Source organism: Phacochoerus africanus, chromosome 8 (genome assembly GCF_016906955.1).
Source record: "Phacochoerus africanus isolate WHEZ1 chromosome 8, ROS_Pafr_v1, whole genome shotgun sequence".
NCBI classification, from domain to species: domain Eukaryota; kingdom Metazoa; phylum Chordata; class Mammalia; order Artiodactyla; family Suidae; genus Phacochoerus; species Phacochoerus africanus.
In genome coordinates, this window is record NC_062551.1 from 25,658,940 (window position 1) to 25,681,116 (window position 22,177).

The window sequence follows — 22,177 nt, forward strand, 5'->3', positions numbered from 1 at the left end:
TTTGCTCTAACACTAACAACAAACCTGTAGGGGAGACATGAAGTCTTAGAGCCAGCTGCTGGTAGAATTCACATTTTACTGGAGTCCAAAGCAAGTTCCTTCCCTCCTAAAGGAAGAAGCACTGTTCTGGGGCTGTCAAATCCTGGAGGAATGACAGACTCAAGGGCAAAGAGTGACAGTGGTGGCAGTAGTGATAGGAGATGTCATCTTCACGCCGGCAAAGCAGAGCATTGGGCTGACAGAGCTGCAATTCTTTATCAAGACTACATTCCTCTCCGCCCCCCTCCCGCGCGGCACCACAGTCTAGAGTTCTGTGTGGGGGCTGTGTTCTGCCTGGATTCTGGTCTGATTCATCTTCATATCTCCCAAAGTGTCTAACACTTTTCCTAGCCCAGAGCAGCTGTTCAATGTATATTTGCTGAATGAATGAAGAGAGAAACATGGAGTGTCTGAACAGCTGTCGTCTTTAAAAACCAAGGCACCGAACCAAGGAAGGTGCCGCTGGCACGGCTTCCCTAACACAACAGCATAAAGGAGTTCTTGAATGTCTTTTCTCTCTAGAGCTCCTACCTTCTAGGATCAACTCGGGCTGAATTAAGGGCTTAAACAGCTTCCAACTTTGACTTTATTACCCTTCATTTTTCCCCCCAAATCCACTTCTCCTTGCCTCATCTTGCTTCCACCCAACAGCTCCTCACACACAATGACTTCTCCAACAACAAGGAAAACAGCAACATGCGAAAAACCTGTCTGGTGAAGGGCTGAAGGTGAACTGTAAATCTACTCAAATCTGTCCATGGCACCTTGGTTTGGTGACTATAGCAAGAACAAGAAAACTGCCCCACTATATGCGATTTCCAGGATGTCAAGGAGAGTAGCGCTACAGTTATACCCAGATTCACATGGAGTCATGAAGAAAAAGCCACAGGGGGCAGCTATTATGGTGCATAAGGAAGGACCCAACTTGCAACCACATTACATGCTGTAGTAGCCAGTCTCCAGAAGTGGCCACTCCCATGAATCTCATGCCCAGGTAGTCATGCCTTTGTGCAGCCCCCTTCCATGGTTGCCCCTGGATAACCAATGAACCACAGCAAAAGCGATACTACATGATTTCAGAAACTGAGTCATAAAAACCTCTAACCTCTCTTATGTTTTTGGAAGGCCTGCACTGGGAGAAGGAGGCTGCCATGTCTGAAGTCTGAATGCTCTAGACCTCTGTGCTGTGAAGAAGCTCCAGCTAGCCATGTGGAGCAGCTGCACAGACAGCAAAGAGATGGCCAGCCATCTCTACCTGTTCCAGGCATCCATGCTGAGGAGCCAGACAGTGAGGGAAGACGCAGTCTTGGACATCCAACTCAACGGTAGGAGGTAATGATAAATAGCTGTTATAAGAACACTAAATTTGGGGGTGGTAGGTCACCCAGAAATGGATAAGGGGAACACCATAACCAGGTACAGAATGGACATTTGCTGCAGTCCTCACCAGTGTATCCTCTTTAAGTGTATATACCCACTCTGGGTATCATGACGCCATCTGGCCATCTCACCCCACCACCCAAAAGGGTCAAACTCTTGCCCAGAGTTTATAACACCCAAGGTCGGATCAGAATCCAGCAGTTTGGACTTCATTGCTTGTGTTTCTTCTAGTTTCCTCTTCTGGTCTCCAGTCAGTTCATGATACAGCTGTAACTGTGGCCAGTGTGTTTCTAAAAGTTTACGTCTCAAATCTATAAAAATAAATTGAACTCCCACTTTGCCTTGCAGTTCTTTACCTCCTGTAAAGAACATCTCCTGTAAAACTCCTTTCAGCTAAAGCTTGCACTGACCGTTAACAGCTTTGGAAGGAAGGCAAAAAATAAATGGGTGAATTCTGATCACTGCAAACATTTAAGAAAGAGGGGCTTTGGGTTCTGTGGACCATGTTGGTGTACAATTACCCCATGTTTCTTAGAAAAAAGTGAACAGAAGAAATCTAAATGGTTTTGTGCTTTTAACAAAGTCGACAGGAAAAAAAGCGTTCACTGGGTCTGAGAAGGCTGGGCGGCTATTCCGCAGACATTCTCTTTCTGCACTGGTGGTCTCCGTTGCCATGTTCCTCTTCCCTCTTCTCCTCCCCCACCCCTCTCCCCCCATCTCGTGACTCTGTGAGACCTGGAATGATGCGTTCCCTTTTGAGATCAGAAAATACAGCCCAGCATTGCTGGACCCACTCCCCCCTAGTCTCAGGGCATCTCTCCTTCATTCCCCAGGGCCTGCATGCCATCACGGGCCCTCTTCAAGTACGGAGCCACTGCCCTGGCCAGCCTCTCCGTTGCTGTGCTCAGCCACCCACAGTACTGAGCCTCTTGGAGACCCAGACACTCCTTGCCGTATTTTAGTTCCCAGAGATTGAGAAGTTAGGAGAAAGAACACCACAAACCCAGAGGTGTAAAGTGGGATGGAGATAATGCTGGGCGCACATATGACAATTAAGGAGAAAACCTAGGGAAGGATGAGGATGTGATTGTGGCCGATTTCTTTTGCTGAGCTCTGACTGTACTGAAGGCTGGGTGCATGCAAGGCCACATGCTTCGTTTTGACCCACTGCCATCCCTCTCTCAGGATCTCTGCTCCAAATCAAATGGATCATAACTGTCCATGTGTGGGTCCTCTTCTTGATTGTGGGCCCATCCAGGCCAGGTGTGTGCCAGGACATTGTCGATAGCACACCGACTACAGAAACAACATAGGGCACTGTGGGGGAGGTTGAAGGCTGAGAGTATATGTGAATAGATTCCAATGGTCCCCACCCCACTCCCTCTATCAGTGCATACATCAGGATCCTCAGGCCACTTCTTGTGTATATAGGTCTGACATAGGGGTGATGGGTTAAAAGGGAAAGGGCTGCCATTGAACGGAAGAGCGTGGGCCAAGGAGAGAGTGACAGCTCCATTCTACAGATGAAGAAACTGAGATTAAATGGTAAATATCCCAATGCATAGAGCAAGGGAGCAGGGGACAAAGCACTGAAAAATCTACGCCTCTCCTGCCAGCACACAATGAGACCTCCTTCCCAGGGTGAATCATGCCTATTCCTCTGGGATGTGATCACAACTAATTTTTACTTTTTGATAAAATACCACAACAGGGAATTTGAGATCTTGTGGTATGGAGCTGACGAATACAAACTATCATTAAATATGTTACTATTAAATAAAGGACACATCAGGTTTTTGAAGCTTTTGTTGGTCAAAGAAGTTAAGCAAAGGCCATATACTTTTCTGTTGGTCTAGGAATACCAAATTGTCTTGCTGATGTTTGTGCTTTTCTTGCTCTGCAGGCAGGAGAAGGGGCGGCACATGGGCAGTAGAGCCTGGGTGCTCTGCAGATGGGGGCTTCTTCCTTTTATGGGTGTTACATGTTCCTGACATCATTAAAGGAATGAATAAATCCAATTAATACTCACCATTGGGTGTTTTTCTTTCCTGTTATCACCAAAGTTCCAAAGCCATATGGTGAAGCATATTTCGTGAGATAGTTTTGTAGATTAAGAATTTTTTTTTTTTAAATGAGGGAAGCAGTAAGCTATTGAATGTGGGGGAAAAGGACTTGAAATCCAGGCTTAGCTTCTTCCAAGCTAGTTTGACTTTGGCAAGAACTCTTTGAGCCTCAGTTTCTTCACTATAAAATGAGGATAGTAATAAATCTTTTGAAGGATTATTGTGAAGAATAGCAGTAATAAATGCAGTACCTCAATTAGAGCAGACACTCAATGTTTAGTAGCTGTGATTGTGAGATGGTAGAGATCGTGCTTTTTCAATTGCACATGGTTAAATAATAAGTTTTACCTTTTATTATATATTTGCTATCCACAGAGTCTATGGTAGATGGCTAAGCATTCATAAATTATTGATTAACATTCATATATTTTCATACACTAATATACACTCATGGAATATATAATTAATATAACTCTATAAGCATTTTCCACACCATGCCTTTTCAGATGTAGAAACTGAGTTTTCAAAGAAGTTCAGAGAGTCCTCAAAGTTCAACGGCTCAGCTTAGACCACTGTTCCCAAGGACGTTCAGGACTGCCAGCTGCCGACAGCTCAGGGCTCCCTGCGAAATCTCCAAGGCCAGCTACTCACTGCCTGTGCAAGGACGACGCCCAATGCCTGGCTGTAATTACAAGAAAACATCCATAAAGAATTCCTGGGCTCCAAATGGATTTGACACAGTGGCCCTTTAAATCAAACTCTTAACACGATTATCTTTATTTCTCTTTAGTAGTTTTTCTAAGTAAGCCATGCCTTTAGAGGCACCTAATGCAAAGTGACAACCTTCGCCATTTTCCAAAGCGCGGATGGACTGGTGTAGAGGGTCCATTGTCACCATGGTAATTACCGCACAATACCTGACGGCCAACGGACAGTCAGGAGGCGCAGGCAGCAGCTGAATCCGGCATTGTCCGGGCCCGATAAAAAGATTAGAAGCCCTGAAAAGCGGGGGAGCAGGATCTCACAGCTCTTTCGCTGGGCCCTGAAAGGCCCATTGTGCTGTCACCATAAATTCTGGGTTCCCCGGGCACTTGACAACTGAAGCCAGGGACAATAGAATTCTTGTGTCCAACAAAACGCTCCTTGTCCAGTGTCAGTCTTATCAGCCGCATTTACAAATGTCTTTCGTTGTACCCAAATAATTCCCTATCAGAAGGGCTATTGGGAGCAGAACTAAATAAATATTCACAGCCTTTGTAATATCTTTGGGAAATGAATAAACAAACAGTCATCTAGCATATGAGCAAACCTCCTGCTACTCTACATTTTATCCCTATTTCTCGCCCAAATGATGGAGTTTCACTTTCTCCCCTTTAAACATATTCACAATTGCAATACTGGGAGCTCCAGTTTTATCTGCCACCCACTGCACACCCCCAATCTATCTAGCCTTGGAACTTCTAGGTGCACTTTTCTTTTAATTAACCTTCCCAGTAGCATCGGGTGGGACTTGTTTTATCCTGTTCCTACCACCTAAAAGAGACAGGAATTAAAGCTCAGAGAAGTTAAATAATTCGCCTAAGATAACAAAGTTAGCAGAATGGGAATTCACATCTAGGTTTCCCTTGTTCCCCAGGATGTGCCTTCCCACTTTGCCATGATGATTTCTCTACTGAATAAAAAAGGAATACAGTGTCCGAAAAGGGGGAAATGCTAAACACAGTCACACATACATGAGTCTATTCATATTGTTATCGAAGCTGGGAACACATAGAAGAGGAGGAAATAAAAGGCTTTTCTCCAGGACCTTATGTTTTCTTTTTGCCCTAAAATAGCAGCAATTTTACTTTTTAAGTTTTTTGGGGAGGAAGTAAGAAGGAGGTGGCAAGCATTAAAAATAAATATAACCCAACATCAGGAGAATTTCAGGGCTGTCCTTTGGGTGACTTGGTAAAGTGTCAGAAAGAATCGATGAGATAAATCAAGCAAGCAGGGCACACACAATCACATCTACTGTGGAACGACATTTACCTCTTTTTCAGCAGCTTATTTAGCTTCTTTGTCTCCTTATTTTGAATGAACAAGTATCTCAACATTTGACAGTAACGTACATGACAAAACAGAAACTTCCATCCTGGGAGGAATCATTGACGAGCAGGATGGCAGTTTTTACAGGAAAAATCTGATCCTCTCTAAGCTCTACCTGTTTCTATACTACAGGGTCAGGAAATACCTGCAATGGTCGACACAGCTTCTACATTTCTTCCCTGTCTGTCCCTGTCTGCTCCTCCTGCCCAGGTAAGACCGAGCTGGTGTGCTGTGCACCTCTGTTCCTCTCTAAAAATACTGTTCCCTAATTTGAACTCTCGTCCCATTCACTGTGGGCTTCTAGATTCCCTCTGTACTCCAAATTATTTCTTGATTCCTCCCACGGGTGGAGTTCTTTGTTATTATGGCTGTCTACCCCTTCCAGCATTGCATCCGAGGAAGCTTTGAGCTCCCTGAAGACAGAAATCACATCTTAGAGTCCTTTTAATCTGGCCTGGGTCAGCCTGCTAAGCCTTTAAAGGGAGGCCTAATGGAGAAATGGTAGAGGTGAAACAGAGAACCACCCTTGGACTGTATTTTAAACTTTAGAAACACTAAAAATCTATTGCCTGTTTATCTACTTAATGTCAAACGGCAGGTAAAATTTGTAATTTTTTAAGGACTATAATAATGTACTCACTCGGCCTAAATTATTCAGCCTTAGTAAAAGCAATGTGGAACTGTTCACTTTGTCTTCTAAAATAGCCAAGATCAGTACAATAGGCTATCATTTTGTAAACAATTGGCTATTAACAAGACTGGGTAACCAAATAGGTACTTCCTGAGTGACTGACAGTAAATCCATGTGTTTGTACAAGTACTGGGTTTGAAAAAGTGTGATCAATATTTCCCAAATACTCTGATGCCAAGTGAAGCATTTAATCACCTTCGAGGATTTAAGGGCGTGACCATAGCCATGTACACACGAAGCGAACTCTTTCAGCTCTTCTACACCCCCAAGGAGCTGTGTGTCACATAGACGCAACTTAATCCAAACAGGTAAGATGATTTCTAACATTTATTGAGAGTTTGCAGTGTGCCAGGTCCTGGGCTAAGTACTTGCCTATGGACTGGAATTTAGTGCTATGAGGGTTTTTTTGCATGACTAGAAAATTGAGGCACAGAAAGGTTGAATAAAGTTTCCTTCATTCACGAAGCCACCAAACGGTGAGGCCAGGAGAGGGACACAGCCATTTTGAATCTAGAGCAATTCATCCAACAGCTACACTTAACTGCTTTCTCCAGACATAAATTAGGGCACTAATTTAGGGAAGGAGTCCAATGACTTTTTTTTTTTTAATGATCAAGGACTGCATCATTTTACCAGGCTACTGAACTATCGAGAGAGAGAGGGAGAGAACACAGACACTGATGGAGCACCACTCCCAAATGAAATGATGAACAGCAAGGACCTTTGACTATAATCCACAGCCTGAAACTGTATCTCTAATGTTTTATCAAATCGGAACATCTTCTATACAGCCAAGAAAGACACTTATTTGCAAATCTCCATGTTCACAGAGTCAGAAACGTATTCACATGCGCGTGTGCACACACACACTGATGTTTTCGCTATGTGCTAGAAACAGTCACAGCTTCCTACTATCTCCTAGTAAAAAGAGTAAGCAGCACTGTCTGTAGCAATGAGACTGATTTATGATATAATAGAAGAGGGCCATTGTGCTCAGAAAGAACCAAAACAAGGCTTCTCAGAATTGAGACTGTCCTTTTGCAATGTGAAATTAAGTTAAAGAAAGGAAAATGCCATTTTGTTATCTACCTCTCCTTAGACGCGTACTCTGAAGATACAAGCTGTACAAATTCAAATCGTCTACAAGCTCCACAAGGGCAAGAAACATGAATCTTTTCTTGCTGACTGTAATCAGGTGGTCAGAGGCACAAACGCTGCTCCCAAGTAGCGTCTGAACAAATGATTCAGCAACTAAGGGAGTGAGTCCCTCACGCCCAAGTCCCACCTGTATACACTGTATGCCGCTGAAGACCCACGAGGGTGGTGATATGTAATCTTCTTCAGGCACAAATAGGAACTTGGGGACAGAGAGGCTGATGCGAGCCAGCAAGCCATTCTGGCGGGTGCTCTGGGTCCTTATCACACCTCATTAAGTACACTGGATTTATTCAGGGTCAGCAGGGGAAGCGGGCCATTAAAATGTTTCGGCAATAGTTTGCTGCACTTTATTGGGGGAATAACATTCTTCACTCGTGTGCACAAATTCTGGCATTCTTCAAGATCCTGGGAAAAATCACATGCCAACTTCACGAATCTAATAATCTCATAGAAAGCTTTATCTAGGCTGTACCTCTAGGAGTCACCCCCCAGGCATATGTACACACACACACACACACACACACACACACACACACACACACACACACTCTGAGTCCCACCTGTTCCCATGTGGGCTCTACTCCCACCAGCTCAGTGGCTTAGGATTGTTTCCTTACTTGTAAAACCGAAGTTACAAGAGCCCACAAAGCTGTGTAGTGGTGAGGACACATGTGTAAACTGCACTGTTATTTCTGGCACAAATTATTCAGTAAATATTAGTAGACATCATCACGATCAAAAAACTATCACTTTTCTGTTAAACAGCCTCTATATAAAGACATAAAAAATTAGCACAATCCCTGACACAATAGGGGCCCAACAAATTACTCTTATTATTATTGGCCTTAAGTGACAATGAATCAGGAAGCAGAGAAGTACCTTTGCGTTATAGTTCAATCCTCATATCAGTGATGGGACCGCCTCCATTTGCAGTGATTCCTGAACAAATCTCTCTTTTAACAGAAAAGGCAGTCTCAGGCTCAGAGTAGCTTCAATTAAATTGTTTCCTTTTCATCTTATCTATTTTGGGGCTACTCTCTATTTATGACAAGAGGTACTAGTTTGCCATCAATGATAATGATATAATTTTCTTCAAAAATATTTAAGAGGGAGTTCCTGTCATGGCTCATTGGTTAACAAATCTGACTTGGAACCATGAGGTTGCGGGTTCAATCCCTGGCCTTGCTCAGTGGGTTAAGGATCCAGCGTTGCCGTGAGCTGTGGTGTAGGTTGCAGACACGGCTCGGATCTGATGTTGCTGTGGCTCTGGCGTAGGCCGGCGGCTATAGCTCCGATTGGACCCCTAGCCTGGGAAGCTCCATATGCCACGGGGGTGGTCCTAGAAAAGGATATATATATATACATTTGAGAGAAGCCGAATGCATCAAAAACAAGTATTAAGTAAATAACAGAGTGGGCAGTACCCAGACATGGTGAAGAAGACCCTGAATGGCTGAAGGATGCAGGGTGCTAATCCAGCGTGCTGCAGTTCATGTATGAAGGAGAGACCAGAGTGGAAAGTGGGTGAGGAGCATGGTCCACAGAGACCCTGCCCCTGGTACCCCTGGTTCCTCTGTAGGATGCTCATCAATACTAGGTGTCAGATCAGGTGTGTGGAGGGACGGCAAGGAGTGACAGTGTGTCTCTTCTAAGGGCAGAGACCAAATGACGGGCAGAGACCAAATGACAGGCAGAGACAAATGTCAGTCACCACCTGGTGGTGGGAGCAGAGTTTAAGGACTCCCCAGGAATCTAGGTCTTCCTGGAGAAGAAATTAGGTTGAAAACTCACTGGGCACAAAATGTACCCTGCCTCTCTCTCTAATTCATGTCCTGTATTTTGTGCACCCTCATTTCCTTCCAAATGACTGCCTGCAAAGAGGCATGTAGGACAGAAACATACCGTATTGCTTTGTATCATAAAAGTGAGAAAAGGAGAAATGACAGCATAAAATAATTTGAACAAAGGTTCAAAGGCAAAGCTCTGTCTAAGAAGCCATGCACTTGTCAGGGCAGGTTGCAGAAAGGGACAGGAAAACACACTCAGGTGCAGGCCCACGTGCCCACGTGGCCCTCAGTGAGAACACAGCCTTTCCAGAGCCGGATGCCAGATGGTTATTAATCCCATTGGTTCTCAGAGAGATGACCCTGCCTTAGGCAACACGCAATATCCTTAGAGTAAACATAATGGAACTAGAATTCTCTAGCAGCTTAGAGCAGAGCGGGACATGGAGGACACTCAGAGTCTAGCAGGGAAGGAAGGGGTCGGGGGAGGAGCCAGACAGCACCTTTCTCCCAGGAGGACACGGGAGCCAGTCCATCTTTCACATGCTGCTGAGTGATTCCTCTATACCCTGAGTCGGCTCCTGCCACTCCTGGTTTCAAAGCATTGCAGGTCTCCTTGGGTTGGCCACTTCTGCTTTTAACAGCAACCAATCCTGCTTTGTACAAAGTCCTGCACTTACATGGATCATCACATTAATATGCAAATAGAGAAACATAAAACAGAGAGGCTAAGTTAATGTACCCCAGTCACCCAGCTTTCAAAGCTTCAAATGCAGGCAGTCTAACTCCAGGGCTTCTGTCCTCACCACCTGCCCTGCCCCCATCTAGGGAAGGCCTTTCTTAGGTGAGCTCAGCTGGCCTTCAGCCTCACCTGGGGCAGCTCCTTCCAGGAACGGATCGTTTTTTGCTCCATTCACCATAGGGTCTCACTCTTGCCTACCTTCACTCCCGCTTTTGCCTTGCACAGAATGCATTTGCTTCTTTTCTTATTTATAAACTTCTCCTTCTCCTCTACGGCCCTAACAAAATGATTCCCTCCTGATAATTCTTCTTCCTTTCCATACACACACACACACACACACACACACACACACAGCTCATCATGGCACCATCCTTGCCGACTATTCAACCAGTCTGCCAAAGTTTCTTAAGCATTTACTATGTTCCAAATCCAGGTCAAGAGGCTAGAGTACAGACAGCAAGGCTGTTATTCCTGCAGGACTTGCATCCAAGGTTAGAGTTAAGAAGTAAATATAAAAATGAACAGCAAACAATTAGTGGTAAATGATGTAGAAATTTAAAACCGTCAATGAAACACAATTAATCGGGTCTTTTTCTTGGGACCCCTTTAAATCAGCTATGATGCTAAATCAGGAGTTCCCGTCGTGGCGCAGTGGTTAACGAATCCAACTAGGAACCATGAGGTTGCGGGTTCGGTGCCTGCCCTTGCTCAGTGGGTTAATGATCCGGCGTTGCCGTGAGCTGTGGTGTAGGTTGCAGACGCGGCTCGGATCTGACGTTGCTGTGGCTCTGGCGTAGGCCGGCAGCTACAGCTCCCATTCAACCCCTAGCCTGGGAACCTCCATATGCCGCAGAAGTGGCCCAAAGCAAAAAAAAAGACAAAAAAAATCAGCTATGATGCTAAATCAGTATTTGCAGAATGAGAGGTATTACCTACTGCGTATAATCTATTAGCCATTCTGGCCTTAAGTCCCAGGATACCTCAATGTTTTAGGGAAGCATTACATTTGCCTGCCACCCCCAATCCCTGTGAGCTGAGGGAGAGCAGAAGCTCTGTCATATGCCTCATTTATAGCTCCTATAGCACTCACTGCGTAATTATCTGCATTTGCTACATACCTTAAACACAGAGACCCAGACTTGAACTTTGAGGGACATCATAAATCATAGGATGTGAGAGCCAAATGGAAACTCACCGATGATCTAATCCAATGATTCTGCCTTCTGTGTTTAGCAGAGACTGGGTAATTACCAGATACCTGCCTGCAGGGGCTATGGCAGGTGAGGGCAGCCAGAGTTGGGGTTCTGGGGTCCCCACATCTTCCTTCTTTCTTCCATTTAATCCAAAAGAGCTCTCTCTCTTTTATCCATCTTAGACATCGTAGGGCTGGGAGTAAGATTTTATTGACAAAAATATGCATGAAATTCACAGACAAGAGGGAAAAAATAGAAATAATGAATCCAGGAGTTAAAGGACTCCAAATTTTTTACAGAACCTCATGCATGTTCTGTGCATGTTTAGATATAGGCAGACAGACTCTACAACGACAGATGCCTAGAGAGCAAGAGAACACACACGTGATGTGAACAGGCTGCATATTCCATAGCCAGTGGCGGTGGGTTGAGGGAGTGGAAAGAGGAAGGTGTCACAACAGTAATGGGACGTGCATTCAAGGGGGGCAGAGGTCTTCCCGGCCCCACTGTTCCCTCACTAGAATGCTGCCTTCTCTACAGCTCCCACCATTCATTCATTTACTCTTACTTTCACTTACTCCGTGCCTACATATTAAGCAGTTCTGCATGCCAGGCTCTTTGTAGATAGGAACACATAGAATTGAAGACCGAGTTAAGGTGAGACAGAAAGGAGGGGGAGGGAGGGAAGATGGAAAGAAAGATGAATGGAAGGAAGGGAGGGAGGGAGTGGGGGGAATATCATAACTGCAAGGTGAGCTGGGGTCCTGACATTTCCTGCCTTTCATCCCCAACATACAGGGACGGATGGCTTATCAAAAGCAAATGCAGTCACAGAGGACACAGGCAGAGGAAAAGAATGAGAAGAGCTCCCCAAATAAGACACAATGAGAGGAAAGGAAAGGAGAGATGACAGCATGCTTGGATCTATCAGACTATTTTTAGTGGCCTGAGGAAGATCCTCTCCAGTGACCTTGCCGAATCACGATGCAAACAGAGGTGATGAAAGCTCTCTCAACCTTCTGTTCCAGGTCAGCTCATCACCAGATCGCATCTGCAGCTGCACCCCCTAAAACCCCACAACCTCCTTCAAGGACCAATCCTAACAGGTTTGACCTGAACAAGAGCAGATGGACTTACCGCTCCTGTTTTCTGCCTTCCTAATTATTTTTTCCTGGAGAAGTTTTTAAAGACCAGTTTAGCTTTCCTAAGTACTTTGTTTCCAATGTTTATTACTTTGGTTGTTTTGCCTGCCAGTTAAATGCCACCCATTTTCAGAAATGAGGAAAATGCCCCTGGCAATTACGAAAAAATGATTGCTTTTAAGGGCATCTTAACTATTTAAATTATTGAAAATAGATAAAAGGACAAAAAAAATCTGATGTTGATTAATTCTAGGTTTTTCTATGCATGTCTCAAGTGTTCTTTTTTTCATTAGGGAAACAGAGCATTTGAGCTTTAACAAGATGACTGATATGAAATAACTGACTTGAAGTACGGGAGCTTCAAGGTACTACAAATCTTTTATAATCCCATTCTATTTCAGCCTGATTCCCAATAAGAACTATATCTTTTCTATTTGCATAAAGTCAAAATAGCCTTCTTGTAAGGATATATTTTTAAGGATGATTTTTAAGTAAGACACAGTATACACTCTGCGTGAAATAGCAGTCCTTCCCCAAAGCTGAAATTATGTGAATTATAAAACAATGTGGAAGAACATGTTGGAATATTTCAGCGTGGTTCGTTATGATATAAAATCTTTATTCCAATTACAATGGTGGAAAAATATTCCTAAATTGAATACTGGAAAGGAGGAGAAAATGACAATTTATTTGTCAGAGTGAATGAATTGTGAGTGTTTTTTTTTCTCCCTTCTTCCTCATTTCTTATATAATTTTTGAAAATGTTATCTGTCCTAGACATGAATTTTGTAATTTTATAAAGTTTCATTATACAACTCAAAGTGTCTCTACTGCAAGGTAGACGTATGAGCCAGCCACACTCAAAGTGAACTAGTGGTCTGATAACTGAAATCCCTCCAATTTCCCGTACAGCCAAAAAAAAAAAAAAAACAAAAACCCAAAACAACAACCAAAATACAAAACAAAACAGAACAAAAAACCCCAAAAACTGTTCTGTCAAGAGATACCAAAAGAACCAGCCAATTTATTCCAAAATAGAAACAGGAAAAGGGTTTATGATACTAAATAACTGAACCAGCGAAGTGTCAAATTACATATTGATATCATCCATTTGATTCTAAAATACTCTCTGGTGTGGAAGAATCCAAGAAGGGAGATCAGCAACTACCAAAAAGCTAAGGTGAAAAGACTGTCCCTGAAGGACCCCTGCATTTCATCCAGGTGTTCACACATACCTGGTGACCACCTAAAGTGGACCTGGGGCTGTGCTGGGGACCAGGGACCAAGGGGTGGGCAAAATTAGACTCTGCCCTTAATAAGCTTGCATCATCATCTAATTTTAGCTGTTCTTACCTCAAGCCTCGATAGAATGACCCAGATCTCTTGAGATGTGCCACCTAGCCCAGATTATTAGCCAGAAATAAGGAACTGTGCTGTGATCGACACTAATGCCCTGAACATCAGGGGTCCTAAGTTCAAGCTGAGACTTTGATGCTATGCAACCCTTGGTGAATCCCTTCAACACTCAGTTTCCCCATCTAGATAATCAGGAGGCAAGCAAGTTGAATGTCTTAGGAAGCTTGATGCTCAATTTATTCTTTGAGGCAACAAGCTCTTTTGTACTTAGAGTTTTCAGAGACTTCAACACTAAATCTATGAACAGAGATTCCAAACAGTCATGTATTATATATTTGAAAGTTGCTAAGAGGGTAGATCTTAAAAGTTCTCATTACAAGAACAAAAATTTGTAACTATGTGAGGTGAATGATGTTAATTGTGGCAATCATTTTGCAAAACATACATACATATATATATATATATATATATATATATATCAAATCATTATATTGTATGCCTTGCACTGGTGCAACATTATATGTCAAATATATCTCAGTAAAACTGGGGGGAAAACCTTAATCCAGAAGCAACATGGACAGAATATAGGGCACTCTCATTCCCACAAAAGCAAACACCTATCCAGTAGGAAAGGAAGGAAGGAATTCAGGGATTTGGTGACTGTGCTTTCCATGGGAAAGTTTTAGAGCATCATAAGCCTGAATTCAAATCCTCTGCTTTGTAATTAAGTATGTGACTTAGAGCAAATGGCTCAACTCTGAAGCTTGGTCGGTTTCCTCGTGGGAAAAGTGGTGTCTCTCCAGATCACTCTGAGGAAAGGAGGCGATACAGAGACACTTGACAGCACTCCCAGGCACACAGAGATACTCAACAAATTTTACCCACATTAAAATGATGAGTGAGCAAGAATATTATACATTGGAATCTCCTGCTAAGACTGAATCTTGTTCACTTTTCTATGCCCAGCACCTGGCATAGGTCAGCCCCATAGAAGATGCTTGGTAAAAAAGTAAATGTTAACTCTGATTAATTCATACTGATTGGAAGCTCTGATTGGCAATTATGTACATACAATTAATTAAAAATGAGAACACAGATTGGTTATTACTTTATAAAAGCAGGGTTTTTTGGGGGGGGAGTAGCTTTCAAAAATGCAGGAAAAAAATGGTGCTGAAAAGGTCACAGACATGGAGATACACCAACATAACCAACCTCCCACGTGGCCTCTGAGATCAGCAGAGGCAAAAGCCAAAGGCATGAGTCATGGCCCAGCAATGCGGCAGCAGGGACCAGTTGGAAGCATGTGCTGTCCCAGTAACTGTCCCGAATGAGCTCTCCATTCATTGAACACACAGTTCAAAGGGTCCTTCCCTTTGGCAGAAGAGAAGCAAACAGAGCTGACACCAAGAGCAGAAAATGTGAACACCCATGCTCGAGAGAAAGTCGTCCAAGTCGAAAATGAAAGGAGATGGGTGCAGGGAGATCAGCATCGTGTTCACTATCTTCCCATACAAAGCCACGGGACCGCTGTCCAAATGCAAAGTCACGATGTGGCAACGGAAAACGCCAGCTTTCATTCAGGCAGCTGCACAACACACACACACACACACACACACACACACACATGCATATATTATTCCACATGCACATATGCACACTCCAAGGAAGTAGAAAGGACTCTAAAATGAATCCCCTTTGAATTACAGTGAACCAAATGTTATGATCCTTTTATTTTGATGAGCAAGTGAAATGCAGTTGCTCCTGTAAGTAGGTCAGGCACCAATTGGTAGTCAACTCCACAGACCCCGGAAGATTTAAGGAGGAGGAGACCAGACAAAGACAAAGATGGAAAGAGTGCCCCAAGCGCGTGTCCCCAGGCACCGAAATCTGGCACCAGGGCCCAGCCCACGCCAGTTCTCTCACTGACAGAATCAACTTTCGGAAACTCCCACCACAGGATCAGCGGTCCAGGCTGAGCCTCGAGCTCTGGCAGTGGCAACACCCAAACTGGAATCAAAAACAAGCCCTAAATCAGATAGAGATCAGGCCCCACTGAGCTGATATAGAAATAGCACCGGGCAGACAGGTGCAGAGTGGACGGCTGCTACTGTGCGGGGGCAGGGTGTAAATAACACAGGAATGAGCTTGTGTCCAGGAAAGCCAGTTCCCTTTGCCAGGACCTCTGTGCCACCACTCCCATCCCTCGTCCGGCTGGCCAGTGTCACTGGCACCTGCACCCAGGCTGGCAGATGGAGAGGCCAGGCGTGTTAAATCCAGTGCCTACTCACTCCACCAGCACGAAGGTCACCGAGCAGCAGTTGGCCTCCTAGAGTCTTCCTTGAGAGGCAGGATCCGGCCGGGATAGTGTCATCTCCAGGACACCTTCTCTCCTCGATCTGAGAACATCTCTGGTGGGAATTCCAAAGGCTGCAGGGCCGGGAGAGGGTGCGGCCCAGCTTTGCACAGAGTGGCGGCCTCCCAGGACAGCCAGAGAGGCGGCCCCAATCCCTGGCACTGCTGGCAGCCCTGTGAATGAGCCACTGTGGAGAGACACACACCCACTGCTAATGAGTCCCACAGACACCAGCGGGAGAGACAAGAGCCAGGGCTGCTGCAGAAGCAGACATGGGGGCGGGGCAGGGCCCCGTGACACCCACCTGGCTCACAGGTACTGCCAGCATAGCAGGGAGACCCTGAAATATTTGTCTTCCTTCCAAATGAAAGGATTTTCTCCCCCCGCCCCCAGCCTAATTAAAAAGAAAATGGCAGTCATACTTTTATGGACCTTATGAACCTTTTTTTTTTTTTTGGTCTTTCTGTCTTTTTGCCTTTTCTAGGGCCGCTCCCATGGCATATGGAGGTTCCCAGGCTAGGGGTCCAATCGGAGCTGTAGCCACCAGCCTATACCAGAGCCACAGCAATGTAGGATCCGAGCTGCGTCTGCCACCTACACCACAGCTCACAGCAATGACAGATCCTTAACTCACTGAGCGAGGCCAGGGATCGAACCCGAAACCTCATCGTTCCTAGTCGGATTCGTTAACCACTGCGCCACAACGGGAACTCCTTTTATGGACATTTTTAAAAGGCAACTACCGTTGTCTATTACTCTCATTTCATTGTGTGAAAGAGCATTTTAACATAAAAAATGTAAAAAGGGACAGATTTTCAAAATAAAAAGACACTTGGCAACCTAATACTTGCACATTGAAGGAAAAAAGCATGCATACAATTGCTTTAGAACTTTGAATACCATGTAAATTCATTTTTCACTATTTTATTTGTAGATTTGCAAAGTAGTAAAGAGAGCAGGTTGTGGACCAGTTGTCTGGATCTGTATGCCACCTCCCCTAGTTACTACCAATCAGACAACGTTAGTTAGACAAGCCATCTAAGCTCCGCATCCCTCCAGCTCTCCATCTCTAAAATGGAGATGAAAACGGTACCTCCCTCATAGGGTCCTTGCAAAAATTAAACAAGTTCATTCAGGTACTGCCCTCAGCATACAGCGAGCCCTCGATAAATGCTGCCTACTTTGATCAACATCATCATTCGTGCGATCTGTTCAGCGGTGGAACTAAACTTGGAGCTTATATATTCAGGTTATAATAGTACATTCTTTGTGTATAATCACAGATATGGAAAATCCAATAATACAGAAATATGAAGACCAAAATGGAATCAACTCAATGCAATTTCATTTGCTGAAATTTCAGAATATTTAGAAAAAACAAGAAATCAAAGCTCCTAGACCTTCCCCAGCCTTTTCTCCTGCCCTCTCCCACAAGGATCCAGAAAGGAGAAGACTGCAGATGATATCCAGGTAACTTTAAATGTTTTTTTGATTTGTTTATTGGGTTTGTTTGTTGTTGTTGTTTTTTAGGGCCTCACTGCGACATATGGAAGTTTCCAGGTTAGGGGTCGAATTGGAGCTACAGCTGCCTGCCTGCACCACAGCCAGAGCAACACGGGAGCCAAGCCACATCTGTGACCTACACCACAGCTCATGGCAATGCTGGACCCTTAACCCACGGAATGAGGCCAGCAATCGAACTCGCATCATGACAGATACTAGTCAGGTTTATAACCTGCTGAGCCAGAATAGGACCTCCCTAATTTTTTTTAATGTTTTTAAAATATTGCCTTAAGTATTGCTTGTGTTGATCACTGCATTTTGGGGCACTCAAATTTTAAAGCCTGTTGAGTAAGTGACTCATTCACTCATTCCTGGCCTTGGCTGGGAGATAATGAGCAAGTCACCTGGGGATATCACTAAAATGCAGATTCTCCTCCAGCAGGCTGGGAAGAGGGGGCTGAGGCCCTGAATAGCTAATAAGAGCCCAGGTGATGGCTATGAAGCTGCTGAGGCTTGGGACACCAGGGAGAGGATGTCAATACCTGAGCTTCATTTTGGTGTACCTCTTTGATGTCCTGGTTGTTTTCAGACAACTTGGACATGCTTTCATTATTCATGGGAACCGCTGTTGTTAAATCTGCAGCTAAGTCCTTGGACCCGGAGGCAGGGAACATTTGTTGTTCTGTTTTGTTCGAAATCAAACAAATAGAATAAAGCAAATACCCATCGACGCCCAGTGACTGCCCTTTGGGGAGCTCATTTAACTTTCTGTTTCCCTTGTTCCTCTGCCTGGTGGTGGAAGCAGGGGCAGGAGTGTCGCAGACGACAGGATGGGGCTGTGCATCGGTTAGCACTGCAAAAACACTTAGGCCCCAAGGGGAATACGTGGCTGATGAGACTAATTAAACAGAACTAGTTCAACATACCTGGATCAACTGTCTTTCACTGCCCTTCACTAAAACTCCAGGGAGGAGCAAGAGCACAGGTGATGATGGTTCCTGCACATACTAGCTGTGTGACCCCTGGCATGTGCCTTAATCTCCCTGAACCATGGTTTTTTTTTTTTTCAATCTACAATGTGATCCTCATGGGATTGTCACTATGAGATAATTCATATAGATGTTTGTATGATACATGAAAAATAACATTACTTTTCCCAAAGTCCAAAAAAACCACCCCAGCAGTTAACAAAAAACTCCCATGGATGTACCATTGTTTCTCATTTCACCCCTCTTTCCAAGTCCAAGCCCTTCTCAGAATGTGTGTGTTCAAAATGCAAAAACTTTTGCAGTGATATTAAAGCATCTTTCATCTTTGAGTGGAAGAAATGGTTAATATTTTTATTAAAAGGCATGTGTTGGGGAATATCCTTTCAAAAGGAAGAAAACACCCCTGAACACACACACACACACACACACACACACACACACACGAGTTTACCCTTCTCCTCATATCCCACACCCCCTAGCACAGAGCACTGTGTCCACACGTGGTGGATCCTGGTGAACCTGAGCAGATTGATTCCGCAGAAGGAAAAGCTTTGTGTGCCTGGTGATCCGCTCCTCTCTCCACCATTTGGGGGTGTGTGTTGCCAGACTGGTCTGCCAGCCCGACAAGACTAAAGAGAAGGAGAAAAGAGGACTGGAATAAATGGCTCTCAGCCATCCCTTTAATCTTCACCAAAGTCCGAAACAGAATATCCGATAAGCTTGCTTGTCTCTGAATGAGACATTGCGACTCAGGCAGGGGATTATAGGACCCCACATGTGACAGTGGCCTCTCAGACAGCACTGTCCAAAAGCCCTTACCCACTCTCTGTGTAGCAGGGAGGGGGACTCTTCATCAAATCCTGCTTATGGGACCATCTGTGCCCCTGCCCATGTAAACAAGCCCCTCGGCTCTCATTCAAGCATTGTTGCAAATAGTGTCTTCTGGATACTACTCCTCCAGGCTGTGGGCCACTGCAAAGAACCTTTCTTCCTTCAGAGATTTCTCTGTCTCAACAGGATTTATGATGATCCCTTGGCAAGGATCTTTGAATCACTGGCTTTCACAGTATAGCCAAAAGGGTATTTCAAGAGAAGCTACCTCTAACAAGCAATACAGCCTTGCAGATTTATCTCTCTTGGTGAAACAGGCACAGCCTGATGCTGCAAGGATACCGGCCCTGGCCAAGGTGCTGCTGCAAAGCCAGTGAAGACTACATGGCATTGAATGGACCAGCTCTGTCCCAGATAGCTGTGCGATCTTGGGGCAGCTGCTTAACCTCTCTGAACAAGCAGTCTCATCTATAGAATGGAAATGATTAAATCTTCTTCATGGAACTGTCATGAAGGTTCGATTGTTGCTGTGAGATTATTCATATACATGTACTTTTATATAGTACATAAATAGTATCAGTACCTTTCCCAAAGTCCAAAAAAAAAAAAGTTGAACATTAATAAGAAGTTCCATAGATGTACCCTTGTTTATAATTTTTCCTTGGTGTGATCAAGCACATGGGGTATTCACACCTGGTTTATGTGGGGCTCAATTTGCCTAATATTTTTGGTAAAAGAGGTGTGGTAGAAAGAAGGGGCATGGACTGAACACCTAGAGCCCTGCCTTTGAGAAAGGCTAGGAGTTGCTGGTCCCAGCAGGATGAGATTTGTACTCCTTGCCTAAGAGCGTTTGCCAACAAGCTACCCTCTCCCTCGAGGTGCAGTAATTGCATTTCAGCTAGAGAAGCATAAATCCTGCCTCACCACTTGTTAGGCTCAAACTCCATTTGCATCAATTCTAGACAATTTTCTTTGATTTATCTCCTACAAACCCCTCTTCCAATTCTTGCATCCCAGATCAAAAGGCATGGCTATCTTTGCTTGTTCTTTTCTCATTCACAGGGTGAGGCCAACAGACCAAAAAAAGAAAGCCCTCCTTCTCTGGGGCTCACCAAGCTGCTTTTCACCTGGAGAAGTCATCAATAACCTCCGTCCATGGCTCACAGCCTGAAAAAAATACAGAAGATGGGTGGAGAAAAACACGGAGACAAAAATAGCTCTCTGATCCAGCCCATCCTTGGAGAGTATGGTATTCCTCATCATGCAGAAACTTGGAAAGAGAGCTGTGGTCAACCCCATTTTTTAAGGGGCAACTAAGACCGAAGAGAGTCTAATCAATCACCAGCAGAAATCTAGGGAGCATCAGAGGCATGAATGGACCCCAGACCTGCCTGACTGAACATTCCGTACACTTTCCATAGCATCACGTTATTTCTAAGTGGAAAAAATACCCCATTGGCTCTCATTCCTTAGCAAATACTCTACGCAAATGTCACAAAGAAGTAAAGATGCTGGCAGGTGTAACTTCCGAATCTACCATTCCAACATATGAACACCTGAAAATCACTTAATCTCTTTAAATGTCAGTTTTCTTATCTGAGAAATAAAATGGGTATAAGCATCTTTATTGATGATTACACAGGGATAAAATGAGATAATGGAGCCAAGAGCCAGGCATGAGGTAGAAGCTCATTATATGTGTGTATCTTCCTTTCTCAGCTCCAAAAATAGATATAAATATTTATTAATATATATTAATATAATATTTATTTTACCATAAAGTGCACGTGTGGCAGAAAAGTGAAAATGTAATGTAAAGAGGATAATTAATAACAATAGAAATGAAGCTACTGCATAGGCTAATTATATATGTGGTACTCGAATGCAAAAACACAATGGCAACTGAGAAAAAAAAGGAAAAATAAAATTAGCAAATGCTACATCTCACCCACACAGTATCCTAACGAGTTTCTTGCAGTGAAGACAATGAAAAAGTGAATTATGGGGTACCTTAAAAGGAACTGTACAGGTTTTTACAGTCAACACAATGCACTTAAAGGAGGAAATCCTTTTAAATTAACTATTAAGTCATGGTACAGCTATAGAACTCAGCAATATCAAATGTCCCAAATATTTGATGGAATAGATAAAACCGCTTAGAGTTCACTCTTCTGCTCATCTCAAGATGTTGCCGCATCTTACCTCTTCCTAGCAAGGATAAAGTCGACTTTTCTCAAATATTTTCACTTCAATTTTGGTTGCGTTCTCTGTGTGCTTAACACTCATGTTCACAGCATTCACAGATGTGGAAACAGAGAGACATTTAGTTCAAGTGTTTCTGAAGCAGAAGGTGGCGATTATGTTGATCCTCTGATCCTCGGACTATAATTACTTGCTTGAGAAAACCCAACCCCACCCCTGGGGAGATGCATTATCACTGAAAGCAAATTATGGCATCATCTGTTCATTCCAGAAATTTCTTACATACATATATATATATGTGTGTGTATATGTGTATGGATAGATAGATATAGATAGAATCTATAGATAGATCTATATAGATATATTCTGACAATACATAAAAGTCAAAGAAATTTCTCCAACACTGATAGTGAAATCTAAAAAGCTAAATCTGTTGGTCTTTGTTTACAAGATTTTACAGTTTCTTGCCCTCACTCTGCTGCTTCCATGTAGACAAACAATTCACAGATCCCTGCTAGGGAGTAAATATGCATGTATTTATTGAGCTCACAACCTCTGCCTTCTGCCTGAGATATGTGTTACGTTAGCGTTCCTGGTGGCAGCAGGCACATTAAATGTAGCAGTGGGGATAGAGCATCTTTGGTATTAGCGTCAGCAAAGATA

At 43.8% G+C, this 22,177-nt stretch overlaps 1 protein-coding gene across 1 annotated transcript in view; it reads right to left on the minus strand.

Moving 5' to 3' along the window:
* CDH11 (cadherin 11) overlaps nucleotides 1–22,177 on the minus strand; it is a 151,840-nt gene that overhangs the window by 91,467 nt on the left and 38,196 nt on the right. The window lies entirely within an intron of this gene.